The following is a 21,936-nucleotide window of genomic DNA, read 5'->3' as shown; positions in this document are numbered from 1 at the left end:
ATGTACCCATCACTGCTCCTACTAGCATAAGGCGGACAATGACTGAATGTCACAGGTACTGATGTCTGTCCAGAGAATGCTGTCATCAGTGCCAACTCTCATGCTTGTAACACCTTAGACTCAACCTCTCACCCTTTCATTATATTCCCATACTGTTCTCAAGAATTAACTTGGTCTTCTCTTGTTATTTACTGAAGTTATTAGAATGCAAGCTGCCGACGTTTTGGTAAATTGTCAAATTAATTTTACTTAATATGAAATAACAGTGCATATTTATTATTCTAATATCTGGATCAGACCTGTGTAAAGAGTAAATGGTATTTCATTCCACTGACAATTATAAAGATGTCTGTCAATTAATTTTCATTAATTTAATAAATGTTAGAGAGTTCTAGGTGAGAGGTACTTTTATATCACTGAATAATGAATTTCCATCTGTAGTTGTTTTTTTTTTTTTACTTTGTTTCTCTAACATTCAATTTCCAGCTGCTATTTATTAGAGTTATCTGTGATCTTAATTCTAAATCAGAATTTATCTATAAAAAGATGGCATGGAAAGACAGGCCTCATCCTCTGTGGAATTTCCTTTAAGATCTCTACTATCTGTTAGGGGTTGAATTTGTGTCACCCACAAAACATATGTTGAATTCCTAACCTTAGTACTTCAGAATGTGTCCTTATTTAGAAATGGTTTGTTATAGGTGTAATTGGTTAAGATGAGGTCATACTGAAGTAGGATGGGTGCTTAATCCAGTATGACTGGTGTCCTGTTTTTTTCTTTTAAAGTTTATTTATTTATTTTGAGGGACAGAGACAGCAGAAGTAGGGGAGGAGCAGAGAGAGAATCCCAAGCAGTCTCTGTGCTGTCAGCACAAAACCTAACACGGGGCTCAAACTCACAAAACCGTGTGATCATGACCTGAGCAGAAACCAGGAGTTGGACGCTTAACTGACTGAGCCACCCAGGTGCCCCACTGGTGTCCTTTCAACAAGAGAGAAATTTGGACATAGACACACAAGGAAGAGGGCCATGTGAACACTGAAGCAGAAATGGAGCTTTGCTGTCACAAGGCAAGGAATGCCTGGAGCTACCAGAAGCTGAAAGAGGCAAGAATGAATTTTTCTTAGAGCAAGCAGGTCCTACTGACAGCTTTATTTCAGACTTCTAGCCTCCAGAACTGAGAGAGAATAAATTTCTCTCATTTTAAGCCACCAGTTTGGGGCACTTCATTACAGCAGCCCTAGCAACCTAATGTACCATCCACGAAATACTTCTGCTAATATATTTAGTCAAGAACCATTTGTTAGGTATCCACTACTGTCTCCCCATGCTGAGTGCTAGGAACATGGAGATGAATGGCATGATCCCCACTTTCCAGGAACTCACAGTTCCAGGGGAGCAAGGTCCGGGGAGGCAGACCCACCAACCACCAGCACTAACCAAGGGGAACCAATGGAATAAGATAGGGATAAGTACCAAACAGGAGAGTAGACATGTGAACTATGGCTACGGTGATTGAAGAAGGCTTCACAGAAAAGGGGCTTTGAGGCTAGATCTGAGGAACAAGTAGGTATTCTATAGAAATAGGAGGAACAAACTTTTGAAACAGAAGGAATAGCATTAGGAAAGGATCCCATCATATATTTTATTGTCACGGCCAGTTGAATTATTGTCTACATTCAAATCCACAGAAATAACCTTCTATCCATCATATACCCTTTGACTTTTGATATTACAGGCAGTTGCCCTAAGGTGTCCATTTGTTTGCTCAAAACCAATTACTCTGTTGTCAAATAGAGTCACCTGTTTAAAGGTGTAAAACACCTTTAAAAATACTATTTTAAAAATGTAGGGGTGCCTGGGTGCCTCGGTAGGTTAAGTGTCCAACTCTTGATTTTGACTCAGGTCACGATCTCACCGGGTTGGTGAGACTGAGCCCCACGATGAGCTCCGTGCTGACATTGCAGAGCTTGCTTAGGATTTTGTTTCCTTCTCTTTCTGCCCCTCCTCCACTTGCACGCATTTGTGCATTCTCTCTCTCTCTCTCTCTCTCTCTCTCTCCCCCTCCCTCCCTCCCTCTCCCCCTCCCTCCCTCCCTCCCTTCCTCCCTCTCTCAAAGTAAAGAAATAAACTTTAAAATAAAGTAATAAAACATAGGTGTTATTCGGGTATCGTGAGGCCAACAGATCAGGAGGCAATTAGTGAATACGTGCCTAGTTTCTTACACTTCCCAAGAGGAGGGGACACACCATTTGCTGCAGGGGCCACATGGGGAATCATCAGCGTTGGTCAAGAGGCTGAGAGAGCAGGAGAAAAACATAGGCAAGGACCTTAGTTGTGGTTTCCATGGGAAACCAAGGAAGGCCAGGTAAGCAGGTTTAGGATTGACTAGTTTGGATAATTTCAGTGGGCTCTGTGGTGTATGGGCTGTCCCTAGTACCTGGCTGTGGGGTGATTAGAGCAGGTAGATAATGGTCCAGAGGGAGAGCCAGAGAGAGGAGGTGAGGTGTGGGGAGGCTCTGGATTAGTTTGCACATGAAAGGCACACTCCTGGGTTTACTGAGTTTACTGTCTGTAGGAATTGGCCAGCCCTGAAAGGGATAGACTCCCCAGGGTCAACAAGTCCTCAAGATGTCAAAGCATCAGAAATACAGAAAATAAAAAGGCACGATTAATCCAAATACCTTTCTTATAACTGAGTTCAGTGTAGATAAGGTGCAAGTCTACTTCCTAAACTTGCCACCTGAAAGGAATTATTGTAGCATTAAATATCTTCTAGAAATAATAGGATCCCAAAGATTGATGGGTGCCAGCTAACAGTTTCCATTGCTGAGACACACTGGGACTTCGAGTGCTAATAGGACTAGAAGAGGACTCTTGTGTTTCTTCCCATGTAAAAGGCAAGTCAAAATGAGTAGCTAAGGAGTCACTTGGACTAAATGAGTAGCTAACGAGTCACTTGGACTAAATGAGTTCATTTATGTTGTGTCAATCCAGCAGATTGATTCATTGGCTTTTCATGCAGAGCTCTAAGAGAACAATGCCAATTATTTCCACAAATAGAAAGGAAGAATCCAGCTATCTGAGGAGTGACTTTAGCATGCTTATTCCTTTAAGGAATAAGACATTTCTTCTTTCTTTCCTTTATTCTACTCCCTTCTTCCTTACTTCCTTACGAAAAAGAAGTGTCTTGGAAGTTAAAAAGGCAAAGCTCTAACATAAGTTCAAATTCTTCCTAGGTGTTTTCTACCATTGACATTGTTAGGGATAGTGATCCTTAATCTTTATCGACTACTTCTGATTTGCCAAGCACCATAGTAAGAGCTTCGTAAACAGGATCTCACTTTTTCCCCTTAATATTTCTTTGGGATAGGTTATTCTCACTCACTTTTCTATGTTGGAAATTTAAAAAAAAAACCTAGGTTTAAAGATGTTAGGTAACTTGCCCACATCTAAATCAGTTAGAAGAAAGGGTATGATAGAATGCAAAACCAGGACCATCTGACGTCATAACCCGGGTTTCTGACAGCTGTGCTAGTTTCTTAAACTTGCCGTTCATAGATAACAAAGATCTTGAAATACACATTCTGATTCAGCGTGCTTCATCAGGGACCCGTGATTCTGCATTTCCAACAAGCTCCAGCTGATTTCTAGCACGAAATTCATTTTTTTTAAACGAATACACTTTACATTTTAGAACAGTTTTTCAGTTAACAGAATAATTTCACAAAAAAAGTATAGAATCCCATATATACCCTTTCCCACAACACATAGTTTTTCCCCTTATGGTTAATATCTTGTATTTGTATGGTACATTTGTTACAGTCGAGGAGCCAATATTGATTATCATTAAGTAAAAGTCAACAGTTTGCATTAGGGTTACTTTTTGTGTTGTACATCCTATGTATGGGTTATGATACCAGCACCTTCAGACAGGACTCCTATGCTGGAGATCTCCACAGTCCTCACCAGATCTTTCTGTCTCCCCAGCATCTACCATTTATCATCATGTGAGCTCTTTTGTTTTTCTTATGAAAAAAAATTTGGGGGGGATACTCCTACCTCTATCAAAAGGGAGAAAATGAAGTACAGACCAGAAAAAGCTTCATGTTTCCAGAAAAGTGGATGACATGTTTGTTGACTGCCCAGTCCCATTTTTTTTTTTTTTTTTTTTTTTTAGTTTGAGATGCTTCATAGAACTCCTTTCTCCTGAAGTTTGTCCTTTATGTGTCCAGCTAGGTAGGACGGCTGCCATAAAGGAGGACAGGACACTTCAGGATTGCAGGAAACCTAGCATTTTCCAAAGCACCCAATTCTAGCTCCTCCTCTTACCCCTTTTCAACTGCTGCTCCCCTCCTTGCTAAAAATAGTACCATAGTGTCCAGTCCCTCCCGCACAGTCTGGTTTTGCTTCCATGCTCTCCTGGGGCTGGCTTGGCTTTCTCTGGTATAAAACACAGCATACCCTGTTAAATTTGAATTGTGTATATTCATTGGATTCATTTAGTATGTCCTTTGGGGCTGACTAAAAATACCACACACACACAATTATTTTTATGTGAAATTCAAATTTGACTGTCCTGTGTGTGTTTGTTGTTGTGCTGTATGTTTTGGGTTGTTGTTGTTGTTGTTGTTGTTGTTGTTTTTACTAAATCTGGCAACCCTACCTCTAAGATCTCTTCCCACCTGCTCAAATATCACCCCAGAGACCCAGTGTTTCATCTTTTGCAAGGACCTGCTCAGTGTTCTTTCCCAAACGGACCCACTCTCTTGAGTGACTGTCCCTATTTGCACTCTAATTCCATAGTTGACAAATGAAGTGTCTGTCCATTTTTTTTCTGGGATAACAGAAATCACAGACCTCTACTAATTTTTACTGTCTCTCCTGTCACCAAGGTACACATCAGGACAATCCTTAAACAGAAATAACTTAGTGAAGGAATGTTCTTCCTAGTTAGTTGTAGAACAATGTGATGATAGAAGCACCATCATCTTCCAGGACACAGCCTTACCTTTTAACAGCTATACTTAGAAGTCTTCTCCAGCTTTTTTTATTTTGCTATTTTTATTTGCTTCAAAATAAATAAATAATAAAACCTCACTCTTTTTATATTTTAGAGAGAGCACGAGCCAGGAAGAGGGGCAGAGGGGGAGAGAGAGAATCTTAAACAGGCTCCATGCTCAGTGCAGAGCCTGACACGGGGCTCGATCCCATGACCCTGGGATCATGACCTGAGCTGGAATCAAGAGTTGGTCACTCAACCGACTGAATCACCCAGATGCACCCCCACTCTTTTGATTTGAATCAAAATCTTGAAGCATCCTTTTTTGGTCCTTCCTTTAATTCACTACAAACCAGACACTATGTGATGACAAACTTGCCATCTTTTCTGTGTTAGAATTTTTGTTACAACATTTTTCAAGCCAAAATCATAAAATATGAAATATTTGTTCAGCCTCGGGCTTGATGAAGTCATCACAGTCCAACCTCTGGTCACTTTCTAAGGGTAACATGAATAGGCCTGTGGACCTCTAGAAGGTTTGGGGATTTTTTTTTATGTCATGGAGGTTGACACATGAAGAGATGATTTTTGTAATTGTTTTCCCCAGAGGTTGCTAAGGTTTCATGTGGCTTTTCTGGCTTCCCCCCATCTTTTCCATCCCCTGCCAATAATGGCTCTCAGACCTTTTCAGGTAAAAGCATGTACTGGTCTCTTCTATCATCACATTGTTCTAAAACTAAGAGGAAAAAGCCAAAAGAGCTGGTGGTCATACTGAGAACTAAATAATTCAAGACCTATAACCTATATTAGTTTTGCAACTGCGAAGGTTGGGGATTAGGGGGCGCATGAAGAACTGTGAAAGCGAAAGTTGGACCACAAAATTCTCAACGTACAAGCTTTATCAGCTGTGTGTCCAGCTCCTCAACAGAACTAGGTTTCATCTGAACAGGAAATCAATCTACTTATCATGAATGTTTTGTATAATAGCTGTGTACTGTCAGATTAATCATCCACGGTGTTTGCTACACCCATTTTCCAAACTCAATCCCACCCTCAAAGGCAGAAGGTAAGCTGCCCCTGAGAAATATCCTAAAGAACTCGCCAAAGTAAGTTTATGTTTTTAATCTCAGTTAGCCCTGTAATCTGGACTAAATGACATGACACAACACAATCCCAATTCATTAAGGTTGTAAAAATGTGCTTAACCAACTTTGGGGCTCTTTGTTAGCCACTGCACTCAGGTGAATATCACCTGTCAGAAGGTTTTTCATTTCTAAATTAATTTTATCATAGAACCTCTCTCAGTTCTGCTTCTGTAATCATTATGCTCTTTCAATGTCTTTCTAAAGTTTATGTCGTTCTAAAGAAGTAATGAAATGAATAGAGCTTTACTATTCTTCTGGCAAGGATTTAAACAAATTTGTGAGGAAAGCCAAGCCAGACAGAGAGATTCCAAGGTAGTTCCTTTAGGGGTTTTGACTTAGCAGGTAATAAAATGATGCCTCTCTTTACTATGACTTTAGGTCACATTGAGGCAGTTTCATTTTTACCTTAAAAGCTGATGAATGCCACCTGACACACAATATTTTGTGTATATAAAATATATACACAATAGTATGTAGTGCTATTTTCTTTACAAAAAAGTATTCTTTTTCTGGAAATCAAATGTGTCCAGAACAATTAAAAATGGTTAGAGATTTTAACGTTATGAAATTGAATATTATGAACATGAATTAAACCCAACTGACTTTTATATAAGCCCCATTAGCATAAGAGCAGGAAAAATACTTTAAAAATCTGAAAATAGCACAGCGATGCATAAGAGCTAAGGTTCTGACGTGGGATGGAGTTTTCATTTAAAGGCCTTAATTACGCATGGCCTATTTATGTGTCCTCTGTGGCGCTAAAGCTCAGTGAATTTGGAATAGATCTGTCCCAAATTATGGAATCGTATAATGTTACAGCAAGACTAATTGCAAAAGCAATACAGTCTCCAAAAGTCTCTTGCGGCAGATAAGGAAGCTGAAAACCCAAGTGAGTATGTGACTTGTCCAGAGTCCCCACTTAGGACAGATGTTTTAGAGGCCCATCGCCAGACCCCCAGGCCTTTAGCACTTAGGCAGTATGTGCACTACCATGCTCTGGTCCACACAAAGTCTGCCCCAACTTTCTTCTTGTCTGGATTCCTGGGCCATAGATGATAGGAAAGCTGTTCCCAAACTCCCTTTCAACCAGGATTCTACATGTGATCTGGTGAAAGGAAAGAATTAATAGCTGAACTGTAAATCTTCCTCCAGCGTCAGAGATACTTGACCATGGTTAGATCTTTAGTTAAACTTCTTGGAAATATCCACTGTGGTCAGTTGAGGGAGCCAAAAATGCTCCTGAGTATGTTGTACTTACTTGGGAAGATTGTTTGCTCTAGAACTTACACTTCATGGACACGGACTGTAGCTGCAATAGAGAGTGGGAGCTCGGCACATGACCTTTGGGGTGCTAGGTGATTAGCAAAGTGTTTAGGTTCAGGGATTCTGAACTCTGTGGATTCCCGAATATTGAGTCTGGTAATTCAATGAAGAACAAGACACAGCTTTTGCCTTGGTGGGGTTCGTGCTTATAGACCAGGCATTCTCAGGAGGGAGGAGGGAGGGAAGGAAGAGGTAATATCACCTACAAGTGGGTGAAAATTGGTTCTTGGCAGAGTGAAAAAATCTGTTTTTAAACCTATAAAGCACAGACATACATTCAATAAATAAACAGATACACACTATATATGTGGTGTTAAAATTTTATGGGAGGGATAGTGCTTATGAACAAAATGCCTAGAAAGGTTTTTGGGGAGAAGTGGTATTAAAAATGGGTCAAGAAACACAAGAAAATTTAACAAGAAGTTTCAACACAATGTGACAAATGCTGTCATAAACCAAGTGGACTGTGAGAGCACAAAATAGAGACGCCTAACCTGGGCTCAAGGAGACGGGAAGACTACTCTGCAGACAACATCTCCACTGAGGCCAAAATGACAAGTCAGGGCTAGAAGAGGGATAGCAGGCATTCCAGAAATGTGGAGCATTATGTGTAAAGTCCTAGGGTTGAGAAATAAAGCATGCCACATTAATGAAACTGCATGACGTTCACAAACTTCACAAGAAAATTCAAGTTGGAAAAGGGAAAGGCTAAGATGAGGTTTCTACTTTTACCCATACCATGTAACCCATATTACTGCCACTTTTGAGTAGGGTCCAAAGCAATAGAAGGCTCTATGGCAAGTCAACACTGTAATGCAAGCTGCTTTTGGGCCTTGTAACTCAGCGGATCCAATGAGACACAAGATACCTGTGATAAATAGGGATGGTGTACGAGTCTATGATAAGCAACAAAAGGAGAATCACAGCATAGAGCTAGGGGGTTTTGAAGCAAACTCACATCCTCTTCTGCAGAAAACTACCCTTTTGAGAAACAGTTTTTGGCCTGCTACAGGTACCAATAGATTAAATGCCTCACCATGAGATATCAAGTGACCATGTGAACTGAGCAGCCAATACAAACCTGGGTGCTGACTCACTGAGCCATAAATTGAGTGTATACAACAGCCATCTATCAGCACGTTCCATGAGTAGATGGTTCAGACTTCTTTGATACCTACTTTGATTGCATTACCTATTTTCCCCTAGTCCATACTTACAGCACCATAGGAATTCCTATGACAGTAGGTCGAAGAGAAAAAAACTCAGTCGTGGTTTACAGGTGTTTCTGCACAATATTCTAGCACCAACCAGAGGTAAATGGCTGCAGCATCACAATCCTTCTCAGCACTGGCAATGAAGGGTAGCTTAAGGGAAGATTTTCCCAGTGGGAAGTTTATTTGATTGTTCACTGTGCACCAGATGATGGGCCAATGTATGTATCTACATTGATTTGTGGGCAGTTGTTAACAGTTGATCTGGATGATCAAGGACTTGGAAAGAACAATATTGGAAGACACCTGACAGGTCGGGGGAAGAAATACGAGGATTAACCATTCAGAATGGGTAGAGAATGTGAAAATATTTGTATGCCATGCTATTGGTCATCAGAAAACATCTATTGCAGGGGAAGTTCTCAGTAATCAAGTGAAATGACATGGAATGTAGATGTCAGTCAATCCCTCCCCAGTCATCCCGGGTCTTGCTCAATGGGCCCATGTACAAAGTGGCCATGGTGGCAGGAACAGAGGCTATAAATGAGCTCAGTAACATTGACTTCCCCTCACCAAAGCTGACTTGGCTACCACTGTTGTTAGTGTCTAATCTGCAAACACCAGAGATTAAGCCCCCTGGTCTGCCAGTATTCCCTACAGGGACAAGATAGATATCTAGTGGCAGATTGATTACATTGGTTACACGGAAGAGACAGGAATTTATCTTTATTCAAATAGACATATTCTGGATATGAATTAACATCCCTATTTATAATGTCCTGCCAGCACCACAATTTGTGAACCTCTGAAATGCTTCATTTGTCATCACGGTATTATGCAAATATCATTTCTAATCAGGGAGTTCATTCCAGAGCAAAAGAGGTGCACAATGGGCTCATGCCAATGGAGCTCATGAGTCTTCCAGTACCTATCACCTAGAAAGAATTAACCCAGTAGAATGGGGAAATGCCCTACTGAAGACTCAGCTCTGGTTCCGTCTGGGAAATGATATCCTGAAAGGACAGGATTCTATTTTACAGGATGCAGTTCATAATTGGAATCAGTGACCAATAAGTAAAACAGTCTCTCCCACAGTTAGACTACATGGGTCTAGAAATCAACATATGGAATTGCATGTGGTTCCCCCCACTATTAATAATCCACATGCAGAATTTCTGCTTTCTGTCCCTACAACTTTGAGGTTTTCCAGTTTAGAAGGGAGAAATATTTCTATTAGGAGACACAATGACAGTTCTGTTGAATTAGAAATTGAGACTACAACTTGACCATTTAGAGCTCTTTGGACTACTGAGTTAATAGGTGAAGGTGGGTTTAATCCACTGGCTGAGATGATTATCCCTGATTACTAGAAGGAAACTGGTCTGCTGCTATACATTAAAACAGGGAGGACTATATGTGAAATCCAGGGATTGGTCTGCCCAAAAAAGGCAGGTTCTTTGGAGAAGCAGACCCATCAGGAATGAAGATTTAGCCACCAATTAAAATACTTTGACCTTCTGAAGTTATAGCTGTAAGCACAGGAAACATGGGATGTATAAAGGAAGAAGGAAGTTAGAATATAAACAATGGTCCTGTGGCTCATTATAGAAACAATGACTAATGGTCATACATTTTTTTCTTCTTTGCTGATTATAGGAATGGATGTATGTTTGTGTATTTGTAAATACAAATTTATTTTTCTCTCACATTTCTTTTATTTATACAAGTTTTGTTGGCAGTTAAGTTTACAATTTAGTCTTTAGGCAATTAAATATTCGAGTGGAATTGTGACTGAAATTGAGGAATAAGTATTATAGTTCAGAGATAAAAGGTGTGATTACTAGTGAAGTTGGATGCATTTGTTGTTGAGATTTTGATTCTCATTTTGAGAAAAGGATGAGAACATCTTCATTTGTAAAAAAGGATGGTTACCTTGTTGGTTGAAATAAGAGAGATATTTTTGTTGTTTGAGATACAAATAGGCATAGAAAGGCTGTGCGTGTGTGTGCTAACTAGCCAAAGGAATGGCTTTTGCCAGTTATTAAGTTACTGTTGGTTATCTTCAAACCCACCCCTCTAGAGGGAACCAGACCATAAGAGACTCTTAAAAACTGAGAATAAACTGGGGGTTGATGGGGATGGGAGAGAGGGGAAAGTGGGTAATGGGCATTGAGGAGGCACCTGTTGGGATGAGCACTGGGTGTTGTATGGAAACCAATTTGACAATAAATTTCATATTAAAAAATAAATAAAAAATAAAAAACCCACCCCTCTTTACCCTGTTTGTGACATTGAGGCTGGGGCTCTACAAATCACATTTCTGCTCTGCCAAAAGGCTTTGTTAGATCCTGCCAATAGGAATGCCAAGAAAACTACATAGGAGGGAGAAGAGGCTAGTCCTTCCTGTTACTTACTGTTTGCTTCTTACTTGCTCTGTTTCTGTCAGTGATACCCCAGCCTCACCTCTTCCCTCAAGAAGTGGCAGCCCAATGTCCAACAATTGCAGACTAGCGTCCTCCTACTCCATCTCAGAGACACCAGCACCAGTGTCTGCAGTGGTCTAAGCTTCAGCCGCTCAGGATACCACCTCTAAACTTCTAAGCTTTAATCAATTCAACTTCTTCCTTTATTCCTCCAGCCCTAGGATTAATAACCACTTCTTTCATTCTTTGCTCTACGCTATCTTAGCATTCTCTTTTTGCTTTGACAGCTCTTCAATAACTAGTTAACAATTCTTTATATTCAGTTCTCTTAGTAACAAAGACTGGTGCAGTTTCAGTCCCCTGAATGGCCACTGACTAATACATACATACATACATACATACATACATAGACACACACACACACACACACACACACACACACACACACACAGGCTGGATTACAAAGCATCTTACGATACCCATTAAGAAGTTTGGACTTATTCTCAGTAAAATGGCATTGAAGAATTTTTAAACCAAGAAAGTAGCAATCAGATTTGGACTTGAGAAAAAGTGTCCTGGCTGCACTCTGGAGAATACATTGGAGGGGTCAATCCTAGAGGCATTTAGGAAGGGATCACAGAAATCCAGATGAGATGGTGGCTTGAAGTGAAGAAATGAAATTGATTTTAAAAATGAAGTAGGGGATCTCATTCTTCTCCTTCGGAGACTCCTGTCACAGGGAGGTGCACTGGCTCTGAGCTGCCTCTACTCTGATTGCAAAATCAACATTAAAGAGAGTTTCAGAATCAGTTTGTGGTAAAGTGAAGCATCTTTGTGATCTTTCTTAGTTATTTTTAAAAGTGAAACATCTTTGTAATCTTTCTTAGTTATTTGTTTTTAAAAAAATCACATACTCCTCTGGCGGCCAACATGGCAGAGAAATAGGAGGAATCCATACGTCCTGCGTCTCTCACACAAAGAAGTGTAGAAGCCCAATGACTTTGAACACCAGAGTCTGGGAGGAAAAGAGACCGAATCTACTAGGAAGAAAATGGGAAAGCTGGGAAAAAGGTGGGTAACTGCGAACTGGGAGAGATAAAAAAGACCACATGGGCACGGAGGGGAGGGACCCCCTTCTGCAGAGAGACAAAGGGAAGAGAAAGAGCGGCTAGGGAAGTGCAGGACCTTATCTGGATGGGAAAAAGTCCGCAGACTGAGACTGAGAGGGACCCGATCTCTAACTGCAGGGCTTTCTTTGGACTGGGGCCAGCTACCTGTTCGCACACCTGGGGAGGAGGGGAGCCAGGCCTGGGTGCAGTGTTAGGTCAGAGGCTCAGTCTGCAGCTGGAGAAAGTGGTTCCCTCCCTGGAGGGCTGCACGATAGTACAGAACCTGCCTGCGTCCGCCACCGCAGGGCCCAGTGATTGGGCCAAGGGCTCAGTCGGCGGGAGGATAAGGCCACCATTTCCCTGGAATGCTGTGGGAAAAGACAAAGGTTGCCTGCATCCACCACCCCGGGGAGGCTTGCGTGGAGGGTCGAGGCCCAGTCCTCTGTAGGAAAAGGCGGTCCTCCCTGAAGTGCTGCAGCACAGACAAAGCCAGCCAGCCAGGACCACATATCGTGGCACTGAGAGGTGCTCCCTCAGGGCCAGAGTGCATGGACCGGGACTTTGAATCCTAGCCAAGCGCAGGGTCAGGGGAGTTGGAGAGAGAAGGACCGCCCCGTCTGCACCCGCGGCACAGGATGACTCAAACTGAGTCCACTGGTCAGGCTCCGTGGAGAAGAGACTGGAGGATCACCATTCCCCCGCACCACCACCACCAAGGCAGGGCTTCAGGGATCACTCCCAGGGCCCATAGTGGAGGTGGGTTCAGATTTCACCAAACCACGCCCCTTTGCACTGGGTAACGGCGTTTCCACCAGAGCAGCACAGACCCTGCAGACAGCTACTACCGACAAGCAATGCAGCATTGCCTAGATTAACTCTAGGTCAATTCTTGATATATACATATATTATCCGCCCCCCCCCCACCTGCCCCATTTCTCCTTACTCTAAAGGGTAAAGAGGTAAAACCTCTTCCTCCCCTAGGCTGCTTACTCTGGTTATTGGTATGTCTAAACAGACATATTTAATCTACTGTCTTGATACATGTTCTACACCTCCTTCTTTACACTCCTTTCTCTCTCTCTGGAATAATCAAGCCATACAGTTGCTCTGTCTGGGCACTGTTATCTTCATTTCGTTTTCCCCGCCTCCTTCTTTATTTTCCTTTCTCTCTCTCTGGATTAAGCCTTTTGGTCTCTCTGCCTAATCAATGCTTTTTTTTTCTCCGCCCCCACCCCCGACTCCTATCATTTCTCTCTTTGTATGTGCTCTTCCATCAGTACCACCTCCACCCACTTCTTTACTTGTAGTTGCTGTATGGGTTTTTTTTTTTTGTTTTTAGTCTTTAGGTTTTTGTTTTTGTTTACTTGTTTGTGTTATTTGTGTGTTTGCGTGTTTTTGTCTCCTGTTTGTCTATCTGTTTTCCTTTACAGGGCTACCCCAAGGAAGTACACACACAAGGAAATCAAAGCACATCTGATGGAGGGTCTAAAATATTACTACAAGTAAGGTAACAAAATAACCAAAGTCACAACAGAGAGAAAGTAACAATCCCCCCAAAAAGACCTCCTGAAGGGCCAGGCCCTAGACAGTGTATGACCCTCCTTTAATATAGCAGTGCTCGCAGGTGCAGAGCAAACAAGCTTTTAAAATGCATAAGGGACAGAAAAATAGCCAAAATGATGAGACAGAAGAATTACTCCTCAAAAGAAATTCCAGGAAGTAGCGACAGCTATCGAGTTGATCAAAACTGATTTAAGCAATACAATGGAACAAGAATTTAGAATAATAGTCATAAAATTAATCGCTGGGCTTGAAAAAAGCATAGAGGACAGCAGAAAATCGATTGCTACAGAGATCAAGGGACTAAAAAATAGTCATGAGGAATTAAAAATGTTATAAATGAGGTGCAAAATAAAATGGAGACAACAACAGCTCAGATTGAAGAGGCAGAGGAAAGAATAGGTGAATTAGAAGATAAAATAATGGAAAAAGAGGAAGCTGAGAAAAGAGAGATTAAAAAATCCAGGAGTATGAAGGGAGAATTAGAGAACTAAGTGAGGCAATCAAAGGGAACAATATTCATATCATAGGAATTCCAGAAGAAAAAGAGGAAAGGGACTGAAGGTGTACTTGAACAAATAATAGCTGAGAACTTCCTGATCTGGGGAAGGAAACAGGCATTGAAATCCAAGAGGCACAGAGAACTCCCTTCAGATGTAACATGAATCGATCTTCTACACAACATATCATAGTGAAACTGGCAAAATACAAAGATAAAGAGAGAATTCTGAAAGCAGCTAGGGATAAACAGGCCCTAACATACGAAGGTAGACACATAAGGGTAGTAGCAGACCTATCTACTGAAACTTGACAGTCCAGAAAGGAATGGCAGGAAATCTTCAATGTGATAAACAGAAAAAATATGCAGCCGAGAATCCTTTACCCAGCAAGTCTGTCATTCAGAGTAGAAGGAGAGATAAAAGTTTTCCCAAACAAACAAAAACTGAAGGAATTCATCACCACTAAACCAGCCCTACAAGAGATCCTAAGGGGGATTCTGTGAGTGAAATGTTGCAAGGACCACAGAGTAACAGAGACACCACTACAAGCACGAAACCTACAAATACCACAATGACTCTAAACATATATCTTTCAATAACAACATTGAATGTAAATGGACTAAATGCTCCAACCAAAAGACATAGGGTATCAGAATGGATAAAAAAAAAAAAAAAAAAAAAAACAAGACCCATCTATTTTGTGCCTATAAGAGATTCATTTTAGACCTGAGAACAACTTCAGATTGAAAGTGAGGGGATGGAGAACTATCTATCATGCTACTGGGAGTCAACAGAAAGCTGGAGTAGCCATACTTATATCAGACAAACTAGACTTTAAATTAAAGGCTGTAACAAGAAATGAAGAAGGGCATTCTATAATAATCACAGGGTCTATCCATCAGGAAGAGCTAACAATTATAAATGCCTATGCGCCAAATTTGGAGGCCCCAAATATATAAAACAATCACAAACATAAGCAACCTTATTGATAAGAATGTGGTAATTGCAGGAGACTTTAATACTCCACTTACAACAGTGGATAGAACGTCTAGACAGAGAATAAATAGAGAAACAAGGGCCCTGAATGATATATTGGATCAGATGGACTTGGCAGATATATTTAGAACTCTGCATCCTAAAGCAACAGAATATATTTTCTTCTTGAGTGCACATGGAACGTTCTCCAAGATAGATCAGATACTGGGTCACAAAACAGCCCTTCATAAGTATACAAGAATTGAGATCATACCATGCATACTTTCAGACCACAATGCTATGAAGCTTGAAATCAACCATAGGAAAAAGTCTGGAAAGCCTCCAAAAGCATGGAGGCGAAAGAACACCCTACTAAAGAATGAATGGGTCAACCAGGCAATTAGAGAAAAAATTAAAAAATATATGGAAACAAATGAAAATGAAAATACAACAATCCAAACACTTTGGGATGCAGCAAAGGCAGTCCTGCGAGGAAAATACATTTCAATCTAGGCCTATCTCAAGAAACAAGAAAAATCCCAAATACAAAATCTAACAGCACACCTAAAGGAACTAGAAGCAGAACAGCAAAGACACCCCACACCCAGCAGAAGAAGAGAAATAATAAAGATTAGAGCAGACATAAACAATATAGAATCTAAACTGTAGAGCAGATCAACGAAACCAAGAGTTGGTTTTTTGAAAAAATAAAATTGATAAACCTCTAGCCAGGCTTCTCAAAAAGAAAAGGGAGATGACCCAAATAGATAAAATCATGAATGAAAATGGAATTATTACAACCAATCCCTCAGAGATACAAGCACTTATCAGGGAATACTATGAAAAATTATGAGTCAACAAACTGGACAACCTGGAAGAAATGGACAAATTCGTTAGCTCCCACACACTTCCAAAACTCAAACAGGAAGAAATGGAAAACTTGAACAGACCCATAAACAGCAAATAAATTGAATCAGTTATCAAAAATCTCCCAACAAATAAGAGTCCAGGACCAGATGGCTTCCCAGGGGAATTCTACCAGACATTTAAAGCAGAGATAATACCTATCCTTCTCAAGCTGTTCCAAAAAATAGAAAGGGAAGGAAAACTTCCAGACTCATTCTATGAAGCCAGCATTACTTTGATTCCCAAAGCAGACAGAGACCCAGTAAAAAAAGAGAACTACAGGCCAATATCCCCGATGACTATGGATGCAAAAATTCTCAACAAGATACTAGCAAATCAAATTCAACAACATATAAAAAGAATGGATGATCAAGTGGGATTCATTCCTGGGTTGCAGGGCTGGTTCAACATTCACAAATCAATCAATGTGATACATCAAATTAATAAAATAAAAGATAAGAACCATATGATCCTGTCAATTGATGCAGAAAAAGCATTTGACAAAATTCAGCATCCTTTCTTAATAAAAACCCTCAAGAAAGTCGGGATAGAAGGAACATACTTAAACATCATAAAAGCCATTTATGAAAAGCCCACAGCTAATATCATCCTCAATGGGGAAAAACTGAGGGCTTTCACCCTGAGATAAGGAACATGACAGGGATGTCCACTCTTACCATTGTTAACATAGTGTTGGAAGTGCTAGCATCAGCAATCACAACAAAAGGAAATTAAAGGTATCAAAATTGGCAAGGATGAAGTCAAGCTTTCAGTTTTTGCAGATGACATGATACTATACAGGGAAAACCTGATAGACTCCACCAAAAGTCTGCTAGAACTGATACATGAATTCAGCAAAGTTGCAGGATACAAAATCAATGTACAGAAATCAGTTGCATTCTTATACACTAATAATGAAGCAACAGAAAGACAAATAAAGAAACTAATCCCATTCACAATTGCACCAAGACGCATAAAATAGCTAGGAATAAATCTACCAAAGATGGACAAGATCTGTATGCTGAAAACTATAGAAAGCTTATGAAGGAAATTGAAGAAGATATAAAGAAATGGAAAAACATTCCATGCTCATGGGTTGGAAAAATAATTATTGTCAAAATGTCAATACTACCCAAAGCTATCTACACATTCAATGCAATCCCAATCAAAATTGCACCAGCATTCTTCTTGAAACTAGAACAAGCAATCCTAAAATTCATACGGAACCACAAAAGGCCCCGAATAGCCAAAGTAATTTTGAAGAGGAAGACCAAAGCAGGAGGCGTCACAATCCCAGACTTTAGCCTCTACTACAAAGCTGTAATCATCAAGACAGCATGGTATTGGAACAAAAACACATAGACCAATGGAATAGAATAGAGACTCCAGAATTGGACCCACAAACGTGTGGCCAACTAATCTTTGACAAAGCAGGAAAGAATATCCAATGGAAAAAAGACAGTCTCTTTGACAAATGGTGCTGGGAGAACTGGACAGCAACATGCAGAAGGATGAAACTAGACTGCTTTCTTACACCATTCACAAAGATAAACTCAAAATGGATGAAGGACCTGAGTGTGAGACAGGAAACCATCAAAACTCTTGAATAGAAAGCAGGAAAAAAACCTCTCTGACCTCAGCCACAGCAATTTCTTACTTGACACATCTCCAAAGGCAAGGGAATTAAAAGCAAAAATGAATGATTGGGACCTTATGACGATAAAAAGCTTCTGCACTGCAAAGGAAACAATCACCAAAGTAAAAGGCAACCCAAGGAATGGGAAAAGATATTTGCAAATAGCATATCAGACACAGGGCTACTATCCAAAATCTGTAAAGAACTCACCAAACTCCACACCCAAAAAACAAATAATACAGTGATGAAATGGGCAGAAAACATGAATAGACACTTCTCTAAAGAAGACATCCAGATGGCCAACAGGCACATGAAACGATGTTCAACATCACTCCTCATCAGGGAGATACAAATCAAAACCACACTGAGATATCACCTCACACTGGTCAGAGTGGCTAAAATGAACAAATCAGGAGACTATAGATGCTGGCGAGGATATGGAGAAGCAGGAACCCTCTTGCACTGTTGGTGGGCATGCAAACTGGTGTGGCCGCTCTGAATAACAGTGTGGAGTTTCCTCAAAAAATTAAAAATAAATCTACCCTATGACCCAGCAATAGCACTGCTAGGAACTTACCCAAGGGATACAGGAATGCTGATGCATAGGGGCACTTGTATCCCAATGTTTATAGCAGCACTTTCAACAATAGCCAAATTATGGAAAGAGCCTAAATGTCCATCAACTGATGAATGGATAAGAAGTTGTGGTTTATATATACAATGGAATACTACGTGGCAATGAGAAAGAATGAAATCTGGCCTTTTGTAGCAATGTGGATGGAACTGTAGAATGTTATGCTAAGTGAAATAAGTCAAGCAGAGAAAGACAGATACCATATGTTTTCACTCATATGTGGATCCTGAGAAACTCAACAGAAGACCAGGAGGGAGGAGAAGGCGGGGGGGGGGGGGGGGGGGGGGGGGGGGGGGGGGGAGGGGAATGTTACAGAGAGGGAAGGAGGCAAACCATAAGAGACTCTTAAATACTGAGAATAAACTGAGAGTTGATAGGGGTTGGGGGGAGGGGAAAGTGGGTGACGGGCATTGAGAAGGGCACCTTTAGGGATGAGCACTGGGTGTCATACAGAAACCAATTTGAAAATAATTTTCATATTAAAAAATAATAAATAATAAAATAAAATTCTTTAAAAAAATGAAGTAGTAGCTATTAAATAGTTAGGACCAACAGAACTTGGTGTTGGATTGGATAAAGGTAGGGAAGGAGGGCAAGAAGTTTATTTCATTTGGAAGTGACAAAGGTCAAAATAAAAAGCTTCTGCACAGAGAAGGTAACAATCGGCAAAACTAAAAGGCAATGACGGAATGGGAGAAGATATTTGCAAACGACATGTCAGATAAAGGGTTAGTATCCAAAATCTACAAAGAACTTATCAAACTCAACACCAGAAAAACAAATAGTCCAGTGAAGAAATGGGCAAAAGACATAAATAGACACTTCTCCAAAGAAGACATCCCGATGGCCAACTGACACATGAAAAAATGCTCCACATCACTCATCATCAGGGAAATACAAATCAAAACCACAATGAGATACCACCTCACACCTGTCACAATGGCTAACATGAACAACTCAGGCATCAAGAGATGTTGTTGAGGATGCAGAGAAAGAGGATCTCTTTTGCACTGCTGGTGGGAATGCAAACTAGTGCAGCCACTCTGGAAAAAAGGATGGAGGTTTCTCAAAAAATTAAAAAAAGAACTACCCTATGACCCAGTAAATGCACTACTAGGTATTTAACCAAAGGATATAGGTGTGCTGTTTCGAAAGGGCACATGCACCCCAATGTTTATAGCGGCACTATCAACAATAGCCAGAGTATGGAGAGAGCCCAAATGTCCATCGATGGATGAATGGATAAAGAGGATGAGATATATATATATATATATATATATATATATATATATATATATATACACACACACACACATATATACATACATACATACATACATACAATGAAGTATTACTCGGCAATCACAATTATGTGGATGGAACTAGAGGATATTATGCTAAGCAAAATTAGAGAAAGACAAATATATGACTTCACTCATATGAGGACTTTAAGAGACAAAAGAGATGAATATAAGGTAAGGGAAGCAACAATAATATAAAAACAGGGAGAGGGATGAAACATAAGAGACTCTTAAATATGGAGAACAAACGGAGGGTTACTGGAAGGACTGTGGGAGGGGGGATGGGCTAAATGGGTAAGGGGCATTAAGGAATCTACTCCTGAAATCATTGTTGCATTATATGCTAACTTGAATGCAAATTTAATAAACAATAACAATAAAAAGAAAAGAAGTGACAATGAGGAAGTCAGCAAGGTTGATAGTCTCTGGTAATGACAGCTGGGTACTTTTATTCATAGAAAAGAAGCTCAAACACTGAGGGTTAATCAGGTTTAACGCAATCAAATGAATTTAGTTTTGAATTGTGGTCTTTGGGCCTTCCGACATCTAGTAGTTAGATTCACAGATCTGGAGATCAAGAGAAACAGAGAGATTTGGGAATTAGCAAAATACACAGTACAGAGAGCCAAAGGAGTTGATGGAGTACCCAGAGAGAAAATGGAGTGAAAATACATCTAAGGCTAAAATCTTAATGAATATGAAGATGTTTCGTGTGGTTCTCAGAGTAAACAGGTGTATTTCTCTCCATTCCTGAATTTGAAAGATACTAACAACTCTGTTCAGATTTAGGGCCCATTTGTGTGACCCCTGGACCTCAGAAATTTGCCACACAGTCTCCTCCTTTTGAGATAGCTGCTATCATCTAGTGTTTACTGCCACGCCATCAGTGTCTCCTGGCATCGGGGACTCTAGTGAGGACGGCCCTATTTGCTGGCATGACTACTAGTTGGCCAGCGTGGGGCGCTCATCCCGGAGGAATTGATGCAGAGGTGCCTCAAAGCATGCTGAGAACTTTGTGAGCAAAATAAGACCCTCTGAAAGAGTAAGACCACTGAAAAGCAAGTGAGTGAAGTGTCACTGGATGAGGACATGACCAATAAGTGCTGACCCAACAGGGGACCCGTCTATCACCTTTACCAGCTCAATTACATTTCCCTTTGGGAGGAAGTGTAACAGTATGGTGGTTAAAGTCACAGGTGCTAGCAAACTAAAATATATGATCCCAGTCCTTGCGCTTAGCAGCTATCTGACCTCAAGAGAGTTATTTCATTTCTTGAATTTCAGATGATTCATCTATAAAATATAGAAAATAATAGCAACCCAAATTACAGAAGAGTTGGCATTTAAATGAGAGAATCCACGTAAAGCTCAGTGCTCAGCATAAAATAAACATTTTGTGTTAGCTGTATGTGCTAGAAATCAGTTTATTGCCTCTCCTTTCCAAAGTCACCCTCAATACCAGCTCTGTGCTAATGGAGATTTAAATAATTCTTCTTTGCAGTGAGCATAGTATTAAGCTTTGTCGATGGAGGGTTACTGCAAGAGGTAACCAGACTTCTCTCCCTGATTGCAGTGTGCCATTTTTGCTTCTTGCTCCTGCTGTATAGATGTCAGCGAGACAGAGTTTGAGATATCCAGATACTTTGCCCCAGCTGCACACCCAGGATATATAGCCTCTTATCAAGCTTGCAGCCTGGCCTGAGCTGGTGCACACTTCACATGGCCCTCCTGACATAGACCCTGGGCATCCCAGGCCTCATGGCACCTTGCCCACAAATAGGCTTTTGATGCCCTGACTCACTCTGTGTGCCTGCTGCCAGCCTCAGCCCTCCTGCACTCCCTATGTTGTTTCCCCAGCAACTCCAGATATGAAAAGTGCATACCCCAGGCCGCACACTGCCCTGCCAATGAACAGTATGCAGATACCCCACTTTCTCTGCAAGCCTACCTCCCAGCCCCAGCACACCCACCAGAGGGTAGCTTCCTGCTTGCCCAGCAAATATAGACTACTTCTAGCCTGGGAAAAACAACAAATATCTCTGCTGTCCCATCAGCTACAACCATACTTTCTCCAGTGAGTTCTGAATCCTAGCCTTGGGGAGGGCCCCCCATTCCAACTGTGTCCTTCCTTGGATATTCTCCATCAGCCCTAGTGTTTCCTTTAGAGTTTTCCTTAGATCTTTTTAGTTGCTTCTTGATTATATTTAATA

The 21,936-nt window shown here is 40.8% G+C and overlaps 1 long non-coding RNA gene across 1 annotated transcript in view; it reads right to left on the bottom strand.

The window, feature by feature from the left end:
• LOC122207933 overlaps positions 1–21,936 on the bottom strand; it is a 44,276-nt gene that overhangs the window by 21,548 nt on the left and 792 nt on the right. The gene's annotated exons all lie outside the window — the stretch shown is intronic.

The sequence above is a fragment of the Panthera leo genome, chromosome A2 (genome assembly GCF_018350215.1).
Source record: "Panthera leo isolate Ple1 chromosome A2, P.leo_Ple1_pat1.1, whole genome shotgun sequence".
NCBI lineage: Eukaryota > Metazoa > Chordata > Mammalia > Carnivora > Felidae > Panthera > Panthera leo.
This window is presented reverse-complemented; position numbering and strand designations above follow the sequence as displayed.